General features: G+C 38.1%; 2 non-coding genes and 1 pseudogene across 2 annotated transcripts; 2 read left to right on the top strand and 1 right to left on the bottom strand.

The window, feature by feature from the left end:
* The first annotated feature begins 750 nt into the window (after positions 1–750).
* On the top strand, positions 751–1786 carry LOC117503039 (annotated as a pseudogene).
* Positions 1787–4746: 2960 nt separating this feature from the next.
* On the bottom strand, positions 4747–4938 carry LOC117503652. Its single transcript, XR_004558613.1, has one exon. It is a non-coding gene; the product is annotated as a U2 spliceosomal RNA (small nuclear RNA).
* A 492-nt stretch (positions 4939–5430) lies between these two features.
* Positions 5431–5620, top strand: LOC117503653. The gene has a single exon (XR_004558614.1). It is a non-coding gene; the product is annotated as a U2 spliceosomal RNA (small nuclear RNA).
* Positions 5621–12013: the final 6393 nt, after the last annotated feature.

The following is a 12013-nucleotide window of genomic DNA, read 5'->3' as shown; positions in this document are numbered from 1 at the left end:
GAAACTGACAATCACGCCTGCTCATAATTTCCATCATCCGCTCGGCATCCGCCAAACATCCAACTAACTGGTGGCAGTGTTCAGCAGGTGTCTATAGAACATTACACAAGCAAAACAAAGTTTCTTTTAGGATTGATCTGGTGCATGAAACTTAACCAAATTTTAATCTGTTTATCATGATTATATACCCTTTTAATTTAGAAATGTAAAAGATGATAGAATCATTTTTGAGTTATTGTGTTAAACTGGAAGGGATTGACTCAGATTTATTCCACCATTCAGTCGCTGCAATTTACATGGTATATTCTGACTTCCATCCAAATATAGTTTATGGACCTAAATATACATCAGGATGAAACAGAAATATGTATTTTATTTTAACTATGGCATAAATATAACAATTTTCTAGATGATTCCAAAGTTTTTGTTTATATTTTTAAACTTGATGTTGAATGAATATAGATTATATATGATTATTCTATTGGGACAGTTATATTACAGTGACCCCCAAAATAATGTGAAATATGCTTAATTATGCTTGAAGTGTGCATACTGGCACAAAATGAGCACAAAATTTCGCTTTTGTAGTATAAATAGGAAATTTTTCCTTCATAATTACCAATGAGCTGTACAGAATTGTACATCACATAGTGTTAAAACAAGTGAAAACCTTAAAGTTCGTGTACGTTACCTTTCCTGGCGCAATTTTTGGGTTGAACAAGATTGTTCCTCGGTACTCGCCGTCGCTTATCCAGGAGCAATCCCACAATGCAAAGCTGAAATGCTAACGCTGAGGAGCGGCTACAACAACATTAGCGAAAGTTACCTGTCATCGTGTGTTTGTTGTTTTAATTTGTTTCTGAGAATCTGTTGGTTTCTTCCATATCGGAATATTACAGCAGTCAGAAGAAGTGTTACATGTAACGCCGATAAGTCACTGAACTGAATCAAAAAGGTAGTAGACAACCAGCTAGCTAGCTAAATAATTAGCGCGTTTGAAAAAAAAAAAAAAAAAAAAGTCACAGCAAATGACACAAAATGAAGGAAAAAAAAAACCTAGAATAAAATGTCGTTAACCCGTTTTTGGTCAGAAACATTACAGGTCTTCGTATTGTGCTCGCAGGTTAAAAATCGCTGTTTTTCGTCGCACTTGGCAACATGGTCAACGTACTCAAAGGCGTCCTTGTTGAATGGTAATCTGCAAAATGTTTCCCCCCCAAAATGTATATTTGGTGACCATATACCATCGGTAATCCTGAATAATTCTTATTATGCCTAAAATAATTGTTCCGTATTTGGATTGTAATGGTTTACCTTTTGCTTCTTAGTGACCCTGCCATGAAACAGTTCCTGCTTTATTTGGATGAAACCTCAGCCCTTGGAAAGAAGTTCATCCTGCAGGACCTGGATGACACGCACCTCTTCATTTGGCAGATGTGGTTCAAATTCTGCAGGAGAGAGTGGGCGAGTTAATGGACCAAAATTCATTCCCCATTACACAGAAATAACTCTTTATGGATAATTAGATTTATTTATGCAGTTTTCACAGATTGTTTTTGTTGCAGAATATAATTGTAGTGATTTGTCATGTTGTACCTTGGTTGTTGAATTAATGTTGGATCATTGTGCTTTTCCTTAAATTCATTAAATGAATACATTTTTATTCTTTTCCTTTTGACAAGGGCTCAGTCTGCATGTGTACAGGTGTTTGTGCATGTTCTGAGATTTTGTTCAAACCATATTTCTATGTTTGATAACAAAAATTAGAGCTTGTGCAGTATGTTGGCCTGTTTTTGCTACTTGTGTTTTTGTCTCCCCATTTTTTTTTTCCTTCATAAGGTTAAGTTTTTTTTTGTGAGAAGCTGTTTTTAGGGTTTATTGTAAACATCAGGGTGGGTCTGGGAGCAAGTACTGATGTGTGTCAATGCATCCACACCAGAGGTGTCAATCCAGCTTCAGAAAGTAAAGTCCAGCCACATATTTGTTCCATCTTCCAATAAACCAGCTGATTGTAATCAATTCAGCTCTTCAGGCAGGTGGATGAGCTAATTATTGAGATCACCTGTTTTAAGTGCACAGGCAAGCAACACATGGGAGGGTTTTTTACTTTCTGAAGCCGAATTTGACATCTCTGGTCCACACACTATAAAACGACATTGGATCTCGGATAGAAACCACCCAGGCAGACTACTGATCCATCTCTACCTCTTGAAAAGTGGCCATCTCCTACAACAAAGAAAGCTGGCAAGCAATGTTGGACCCCAGGCAAACTGCAGTCTGCAAGGCTTCAGGCAAATCTTTAGGCAACTAGAAATCTAGTCAGAGCTTGCTCACTGGATTATACAGTTCTGCAGAATAATCAGAATCTATCTGAGTTGATAAAGCTACCAAATAAGTATGTTTACCTTTAGATGTTAACTAAGTTAGCCACACCTTCCCTCATTACATAAATTCATACCACCTGAAAATAATTAAATCAAGTAAGAGTTCAGGTTTGGATGCTTTAGGGTTGTAAATATCCTTGAAAATAAGGTCAGACTACTCAGTGTACTGAAAACTGGTGCATCCAATGCACATTAACACTTGATAGAAAAGGAAGAGCAGTGTTACTACTTTTTATCATCTAACAATTAATTCATACAGATAGAACTGTGTCTGTTAGTAATAGAAAAAGACCATTTCAGGCAGTATTTACTACTGTAAGATCCTGTGACAAGATGTAAGATTATTGATTTCAAAGAAGCTGTACTGTATGTCACACCAGAGCAATATTATAGAAAATGAATAGCATAAGACATCCCAACATTCAGATGTGCAAAAGCTCGAGTTCACGTACTTTTTCTTGCAGCTGTAGATCCTTTTGTGTCCGATGAGTATTTTACAAGCGTCGTTTATAATATCTTATTTATTAATTTATTTAATTTTGAACAATTTGGGCCTCCGCAACCTGCTGCTGTCGCACCCATCCGAAGCTGCAGGAGCAGCCAGGTGCTTCCAAACAGCCAATCGGCTCCACCAGGACCTGGTGACAAACACACACTTTGGTTAAAATGCATTTCACACCGTTTCTGACAACCTGTACGATGGAAACGACTTTATATCGGCGAATCCCAAATTATATAATGGCGTAACCTGATACTAAAGGCTAACGTTCGTATGTGGTGACTTGTTTCCTCTGCGTAAGAATAAATCTGATAAATTTTTAAAAAGGTGACAACAATATGAAAAGATATAAATAAAAATTTGTTTAAACTAAATATTTGCTGGAATAATAAATACTCTATTAGCACAAAGGAATGTTGAAGAAGACGGAAAACTTTCAATTGCTCAAATAGAATAATACTACTGCCACCTGCTGGCTGTGCAGCATAATGCCATTTCTGACCGAATCTGAAAGGTGCAGACACCAAAACCGACAAACGCATCCACACCTAAACAGCAAATAACTGAAACAATCCTGTAAATGGTGGTAGAAGCACCAAATTAGGCACAAATACTTAGACATTACTCTTTTCAAGAAACTCATTGGCCACTTGCATCTTCAATAGGCACCCAGGTAGGGGTCAATTGAACAATTACACAAGGGTCAAAATTAAACGATGCTCCAATCATAATGAAACTATACCACGTTATTTGTCTGATCATAAATATACAAAAAGCTATAGTTTGGACTATCTGTGACTGAATGTTGTGGAGTTATGGGGTAACAACACCAAGAATGTGTGAAGCGCCTTGAGGCAACTTGGTTGTGATTTGGCGCTAATGAAATGAAATGAAATGAAAGAATGGTGACAAAGGCCAAATTCAATTTGTACAAGGGTCTAAAAGTTAAAGTTACTCCAGTTTGGGAAAAGTAATGCAAATTAGTGGTTGAGTTAATAGGATAAATAAATGGAATAGTTTTGAACCTGTTGAATGTTTGGTCTCCAAAGAAAAGGTTAAACAATGTCTACTTACATTGGATTTGATGACATGTGACATATGTTACCCCGTAATGTGATAATATGACACATTGTTGCAAATATTCCTTTTGAAAACGTTATTAACTCAACAATAATTTGCTTTTTTTTTTTTTTACCAAACGTTCCTACATACACAACTTGTTCTCAAGTCCTTGTATAAACTACAAACTAGAAGCTAACACACTGAACAATGGACACTGATATTTACATTCTGGAGTCACACGCCAATTGAACAGGCAGTGTGACTCCAGAAGAGTACATTTAAGGGTAGGGTAGTAAATCAATCAATCAATCAATCAATCAATCAGTCTATCTATCTATCTATCTATCTATCTATCTATCTTCTATCTTCTAATTACACTCTATTAAAAAGTGTGTGTGATTTTAGTGAGTAAGTTTCAGTGTAATGTAATATAATTGTAAATATGTAAAAATCGTGGATGACGAGAAAATGAAAGCCCTTATTTCCATTGGGGTCCATTTAAAAATCAAATGACAAAATAGAAGTAAATGACATAATAACAGTGTATATGATAACAAGAAACCTAAACAATCTGGAACTACATTAAGACAGTAAATTAACATCTTAAAAAAATTACTTAATAGGAAATAAAAATGTTTAGTTCTTCTAAAAACTGTTAGATCTAAACCATTTCAACTCATTACAGAAACTTTGCACAATTCATTACTACCCTGAAAACAGCAGCTAGCTATTTATAAAGAACTATCAATTGTAGCATTAGAAAAATCGTTACTACTTACATCATTTTCTTTAAACATTTTTAAGGGGTGCACCGTTTCTGGAAATACTGCAATACCAGATCGATGCGTGGAGTGGACGGAGCAAGGCCCCTATTCCATCTCCCTGTTCTAAAAAATCATATTTAATATGGTCCCCGGATCGGAGACGTATCAGATATTAAACTGATAAGAACAGATACTACACTTGATCTTAGCCAAAAGGCCGAGAAGCGATACTGCACTGAGCGACGGGCGACCGTGTCCTCGTCTCTGCTGTCAGTTTCACTTATGGTTTCCTAATTTAACAAAACACGAACAAACACATGTAGTGATGCGTAAAGGCAAGGTTTATAAGTAAATCGCTAATTAAAAACAAAACAAAGAAACTACGCGAATTGCTCATGTTTGTAAAAAAATGTCAGGATAGTAAATTCAGGAGTTGTATCACGTGATGCGTCGCAGTCCAATCAACTATCTTCTAACGCTGGCAACGTGTAGATCACGTGATCCAGCTCAGGAATTTACTACCCTGACATTTTCTTTTTACAGACATAAGCAATTCGCTGTTTATTTTTATTATTTTATTTATATTTATTTATTAACGACATACTTTAAAACCTTGCCTTTACGCATCACTGCATATGTTTGTACTGTTGATTAAATTGGGAAACCATAAGTGAAACTAACAGCGGAGACGAGGACTCTGTCGCCCGTCGGACGGTGTGGTATCGCTTCTCGGCCTTTTGGCTAAGATCAAGTGTAGTATCTGTTCTTATCAGTTTAATATCTGATATGTCTCTTATCCGGGGACTATATATTAAATTGGATTTTGGAACAAGGAGATGGAATAGGAGCTTGCTCCGTCCACCCACGCATCGCCCTGGTATTGCAGTGTTTCCAGGACCGGTGCACCTTCTAAAAATGTTTAAAGAAAATGATGTAAATAGTAATAATCTTTCTAATGCTACAATTGATAGTACTTAATAAAATCTACAAATGTTAAAAAAAACTGCAGTATTATTTTTTTCAGCAATTTCTATAAACAAAGTATATATTGTTCTATGCTAAAAAAGGGTGCTTGTTCAACAGGTGTGTTAAATATATAGCCTTACTACTGAGAATACCTTGGCACGTATTAACATACGGGATACCATTAATTGCACAGATTTGGCTTGTGACAATATTGTACATATAAACCACGCTAAACACTTTTATAGATATAATTGACTGCTTTATTAAAGCTGGTGAAGATATGGTACCTGATATACCAAGGAGAAAAATGATAATGATGCTTTATAAAGCATCAAAGATGCCTATAGAGCCTGGGATAGTTGTAGTCAGCCTAGAAGTGGTCCCATGTATGATATGTACAGACAATGCAGAGTAAAATGTAAATATTCTATTCGTTATATCAAATCGAATGAGCAGATGCTCCGTAAATTGATCAAACCATGACTACAATTCTTTCTGGAAAGAAATTAAACTGATGAACAACTGTAAAACTCCCCTTCCAACTACTATTGAAGGCATCTCAGGGGAAAAACACATTGTTGAGATCTGGAGAAAGCATTTCTCAAGTTTACTCAACAGTGTTGAAAGTAGGAGTGACTGGAGTCAGCAAACTGATTGTAATTTTGAGTTTAAAGATGTGTATATAGATAAGACAGAGCTAGAATGTGCTATCAAGAGGCTTGATTCTAACAAGGCCTGTGGCTTTGATGGTGTATATGCAGAACACCTAAAACTTTCTTCTGATTGCCTTCACCTGTTATGTGTGTATGACCAGTTTTCTGGTACATGGAATCTTGCCAGATTCTATGTTATCTGTGATGCTTGTCCTTGTCATTAAGGACAAAACTGGTAAAATTACTGCAAAAGACAACTACAGACAATTGCAATTGCTAGTATAGTCAGTAAGGTTCTTCAGATTATTTTGCTCGATCGCAGGGAAATGTATCTTGCAACAATACCAAATCAATTTGGATTTAAGAAGAAACTTGGCACCGACGTGTATATAAATATATATATATGCCTTCAAGGAGATAGTAGATGCATATCACACACTTAATGGTAGCATTTTTGCATGCTTTTTTTGGATGCCAGCAAGGCATTTGATCGGGTTAATCATAGAATACTGTTTGAAAAACTCGTCATGAGAGGAGTTCCTGGTTATGTTGAAAGAAAATTGATATTTTGGTACTCTAGTCAGTGGATGTGTGTCAGGTGGGGTAACGCTTATTCAGATTACTTTAATGTGTCATGTGGGGTCAGACAAGGTGGGATACTCTCACCTTATCTCTTTAATATTTATGTTGATGATCTCAGTGTAGAACTAAATAAATTAAATACAGGCTGTAATATTCACACTCTGCTTGTAAATCATTTACTGTATGCAGATGACTTGGTTGTGTTCTCCCCATCTCCCTGTGGACTCCAGATGCTCCTTCAGACATGTGAGAAATTCGGTGATATGCATGATGTGAAGTTTAACGCAAAGAAAAGTGCTGCAATGGTGTTCCGATCAAGGATTTTAAGAGGCACTGCAATGCCTGATTTCATGGTGTGTGGTGAGATCGTGAAAGAAATCAATGAGGTTAAACATCTTGGACACATTGTGTCAAACGATCTGTCTGATGATGCTGACATTGGTAGACAGATTAGAAAACTTTATGCACAGGGAAATGATATATTGCGTAAATTCCATATGTGTTCTTGGGATCTTAAATTAACCCTATTTTGATCATACTGCTCTCCACTGTACACAGCACAATTATGGTGGAACTACAGAAGAGCCTCCATAAACAGACTGTATGTGTCTTACTTGCTAAAGATGTATTAGGATTGTCTAAGTATGAGAGCACAAGTCTATTGTGTACAGGTCTCGATGTACAGTGCTGTCAAGCAGTCATACGGAAACTCATCTATAAATTTATGTCAAGGATGGAGGTTCGGAGTTCGGTCCTTGAGAGCTACCTTCCTGACACTCTTAGTTGTCTCCCCTCTTAGTTGTCTTTCTCCCCTCTTAGTTGTCTCCCTGCTCCAACACACCATATGCAATGAAAGACTCATTAGCAGACTTTAAATAAGCCTTTCATTGGATTCAGGTGTATTGGAGCAGGGAGACAACTAAGAGGGGAGACAGACAACTAAGAGGGGAGACAACTAAGAGTGTCAGGAAGGTAGCTCTCGAGGGCCGAACTTGGCCACCCCTGCAATCCGGTTTGTCCCTGGAGGTGACTGACTGAAAGAAAGACATTTGTGGGATAACGTAGACTCCCACATTACAGTTGCAGGAGTAGCATTCAACATATTTAACTGCACCAACCTACAATAGAGTGAGAAGGCAATGTGTCACCCCATCTGCTTGTATATATGGTAATTTAAAGAGTTGAGGCATTATGAGCAACTTTTGTGGAGAGATGTTCTTTGGATCAGACTTGATTCAATTTTGAGAACAAATCAAGATTCAGTTCTTTTCTTTTATTACTTCTGTTTTGTTCTCTTTATTTCCAGAATTATGACATCACAAAGCTCTGTCCTCATCATGCATGCATCACTATAACTGTGGCTTTTTGTCCTTTAAAAAAAAAAAACTACACTGTTCAGTTCTCAAATGGATGTGGAGTTCTTAAATCTGTTTTGTCTGTGATGTGATGGACAACAGTCTACCAGAGGACAGCAAGTCAAACAGATGATGTCCATGGTGGGATGGATCTTTCAGTATGTTGGCTGTTCCACTGAGACAAGAACTGAAGGAGTCCTCCAAAGACAGTCACAAGCAGCCAATGATCTTAGTGGTAGTAATGACCCTCTGAAGTGTTCTCTTGTGTCCTCTTGGGTGAAGAGATACAGGACATCAGCAGTAGTCAGACATCAGCAGCTTCTCCTTCAGGTGGTTTCTCCTGAGAATCCCCAAGAAATGAGTCTCTACTGTTCATCTTAATGAGTGCAGTGCTGGAGATCTTCAGTGATGTGGGTACCCAGGAACCGGAAAATAAGGACTTTTTACTGCAGTGATGTATTGAGTATAGTGGATTGGGTTCTGCAGTCTTCTTCTGGAACTTTATTCTGACTTCTTTGGTTTTTGAGGCGTTCAGAAGATGCAAACTGTTTCTGGTTCAGTTCATACCCACACAAGCCACCGTTTTTCAAAATAAAGGAGTATTGATGCCACTCGGATCACTGTCGCCTCTTTTGTGTCTGTAGAACCTGAAGAGTCTGATGCATATCTGATCCTCAGGAATAAAGATACGCTTTTTGGACCCCCCACCCACCCCCACCCGTATAACACTGTCTATGAATGATCAATGTCCGAATTCCTGTCCAATTTAGAATTCTTCATATTAAGGTTCGATAGTCACAATAGGTGTCATTTTAATCAGATACCCAAATAAAAAATATCCCTTCTAAATTATTTGGACCTTTCAAGGTCACCAAGGTCAGAGGTCATGTGACCAGCAGAAAGATGATGTATGACTTTATATTAGTGCTTAATAGTAACCATACTTGTATTGTTAATGGACTAAACAAAATATCCCTGGTATATAAGCATTGCCCCCAACCCACCCAAAACAAACCAAGTTTTTTAAGCCAAGTCTGTGACCTTCACTTGTCAACAATTTTTCTCAGAGTTAAGTCACTTTCTCCTTGACTGACTCAATTATGCCACCAAGTTTGATCCAAATTGATTGAAAACTCTTAAGACTTACTGTGTTCACACAGATGGTGGGTGGAAATAGTACTTGAGATAATTCATTTTTGGAAAGAATCAGACAAAGGTCAAACCTGTGGGAATTGCAACGGATGAATTGGACAAGACAATTTCCTGCGTCCACAACACAACGGTGTATGTTATAATCAAGGTTAAAACTAAGCAAAGCTTGGCACCACCTATAAAAACACACCAGTCCCAGTGTGAAAGTGTCAAAGGGGCCGTGCACGTCTCTGTAACCTTTAATAAGACACACGATGTGCGTGGCATGCACCTCAGCACATTCTCAAACATACAACAAAGAATACACTAACCACAAATGATAACAGGGTATGGTGAATTATGTCCACAATGTCCATTACATATTGAATTATGTTCACTACAAGCTAAACAAAAACATGGTGCCAAAAACACATTTTCTGCTATATCTCTGCAACAAATAGGGCTACAGAGATGAGCTAAAGTTTATATTAATCAGCAAATATTTGTGACTGATTGGTATAGGTGGTGTCATGATGAAGTCACAACTCATGTTTTTCTAAAAAAAATACAACATTCATGTTATCTCATTTTATTTGATGTTATCATGATACCTGTTTATAAATGAGTCTGGTTTGGTAGTAATAGAATAATAAACACAGGAAGTTGTGTTACCTTTCAACAAAAAATTTGGGGGATTCTAAGAAACAATTTATCACCACAGATTTTTGTAATCAAAACACTGTGCACACCCAAAATCCTGCATTTACTACTAACATAGACCATCAAACATGGATATATCACAGTGTGCACAGCATGCCAGGTTTTGCGTCAACTCTGATTCCCTTTTCTCTCTTATGAAGTGGTAACCTTCTGCAAGGCTTTGACCGCGGACATGAGTGTGATTCTTCAAGAGACGCACAAATCTCTATCTGAAAACCACAACTTCTGATGAAAAGGAGAATGGAAAATAATTTCCACATCCTTTTATAACACCATGTGACCCTTCAGAAAGTGTGACTACTTTGGTGATTCGTGTCCGTGGCGTAGTGTGTTGTGTGTTGGGGGGTGTGGCTGGATATTTTGGTGTTCTTTTCTTTTCTTTGCTCTTCAGGTGGCATGGAAACTGATTTGTCTGAGGAGAAGGTGCTGGCTGAAGAGTCCTCACCCTCATCAACATCATGTGTAGCACCTGTGACGGGTGCTCACATGCAACCTTAAAGACTTTCAGCTGAAGCAGATAATTGGATGGCGTTCTGCATTTAAGTCATGTGTGATTCAAGCAGAACTGCCGGGAACTCGACCTTGTGATGTTCGTTTGTGAGACGCTGAGGACCGCACCTGTGTTTGACACATCGAGCCCGTGAAGCAAGGAAGGGTGAGGACACATGCTGTCAGCACACATTAAAGGTAATTAAGTGTTTGACTAATTGTTGATAGTAACTTGGTGTTTTGTTACACAGTATACTTGAATTGTGATGAGAATTGTGCAGCTTGCTTCTCACTGCTGTGGCGTGCGGATAAGTGATCCTCCACCTGTTATGAGAAGCTGCTCATTTGCATAAAGTTAAAAAAGATACAGACCTGAATGTGTTGCTGATAGCGTGTGTCTTTTGAAAGATATTGTTGTAACTGCTGACTTACCTCACCTCTTCTTTGCTTCACAGAGAGTCAGTTTGTTGTGTCCACCTGGGGGGTGTTTGGCGGTGGTAGTGGGTCCAGGAGCGCCGGGCTTTGATCCTTGCGGGCGCTGGAGAGCGTGCCAACAGTCACTCCACCAGAAGGACGCTATTTTTGTTTTTACACTTTTTATGCACAGCGGGTGTAATAAATATAGTTTTTGGAACCGCTTTTCTGGTTATTTGTAGCGCTGGGTTCTGTCTGACGCAGGTCCGCTCCTCAACCCGCGTTGACACATAACAGTAGTGTAGACTTTACACTACTTTTCGTTTGTTGTCCTAGACCAGTCCGAAGAAGTCAGGAAAAAATGCTGAGTGGCTTCATATCTCTGATGAGCACATTCTGACAGAATCGTGTCCAGATGTCCTGTGATATCTGTTACCAAATTCATGCATTTCCTTCCTTCTGTCTTTCCTTTCTACATATCTGGGTCTGCCTGCTGACTGATCTCACTTCCCCTTGGTCATGGTTATTTAGTGGAAACAGTTAACCGACCTACAGTGCAATGACCAAATCCACCAAGAAGATTTGGTTTTTAATCAAAGTGCAGCTGATACACATGAGTTTGATTTGTCTGAAATACAATTCAAAATTTCTCCACAACATTATCTCCAATATATTTATCACACTGCAATTAGAGCTTGAATATCAGTACTTCCTCACAAATGCCTCATGAAGTGAAGAAGGTATGTGCGACAGCACAAAATTTACAGTCACAAACATACTTTATGTCACTTCTGTTGTACGGTTAGAGGAAACATCGGCCTTGTTCTTATTCATTCCTGTTTTGAAGGTTAAGTTCAGCTGGTGCAGGGATGTGTTAAAGAATATAGCATTGGCAATGCATCTTTTGGAATTATTTTGTATTAAGAAACCAATAACTAGACTAACTAGAAGCTCCGCCCACCAACAGACAAAGGCTGTCGAATCCAGATTGGAT

Source organism: Thalassophryne amazonica, chromosome 21, assembly GCF_902500255.1.
Source record: "Thalassophryne amazonica chromosome 21, fThaAma1.1, whole genome shotgun sequence".
Classification (NCBI taxonomy): domain Eukaryota; kingdom Metazoa; phylum Chordata; class Actinopteri; order Batrachoidiformes; family Batrachoididae; genus Thalassophryne; species Thalassophryne amazonica.
This window is presented reverse-complemented; position numbering and strand designations above follow the sequence as displayed.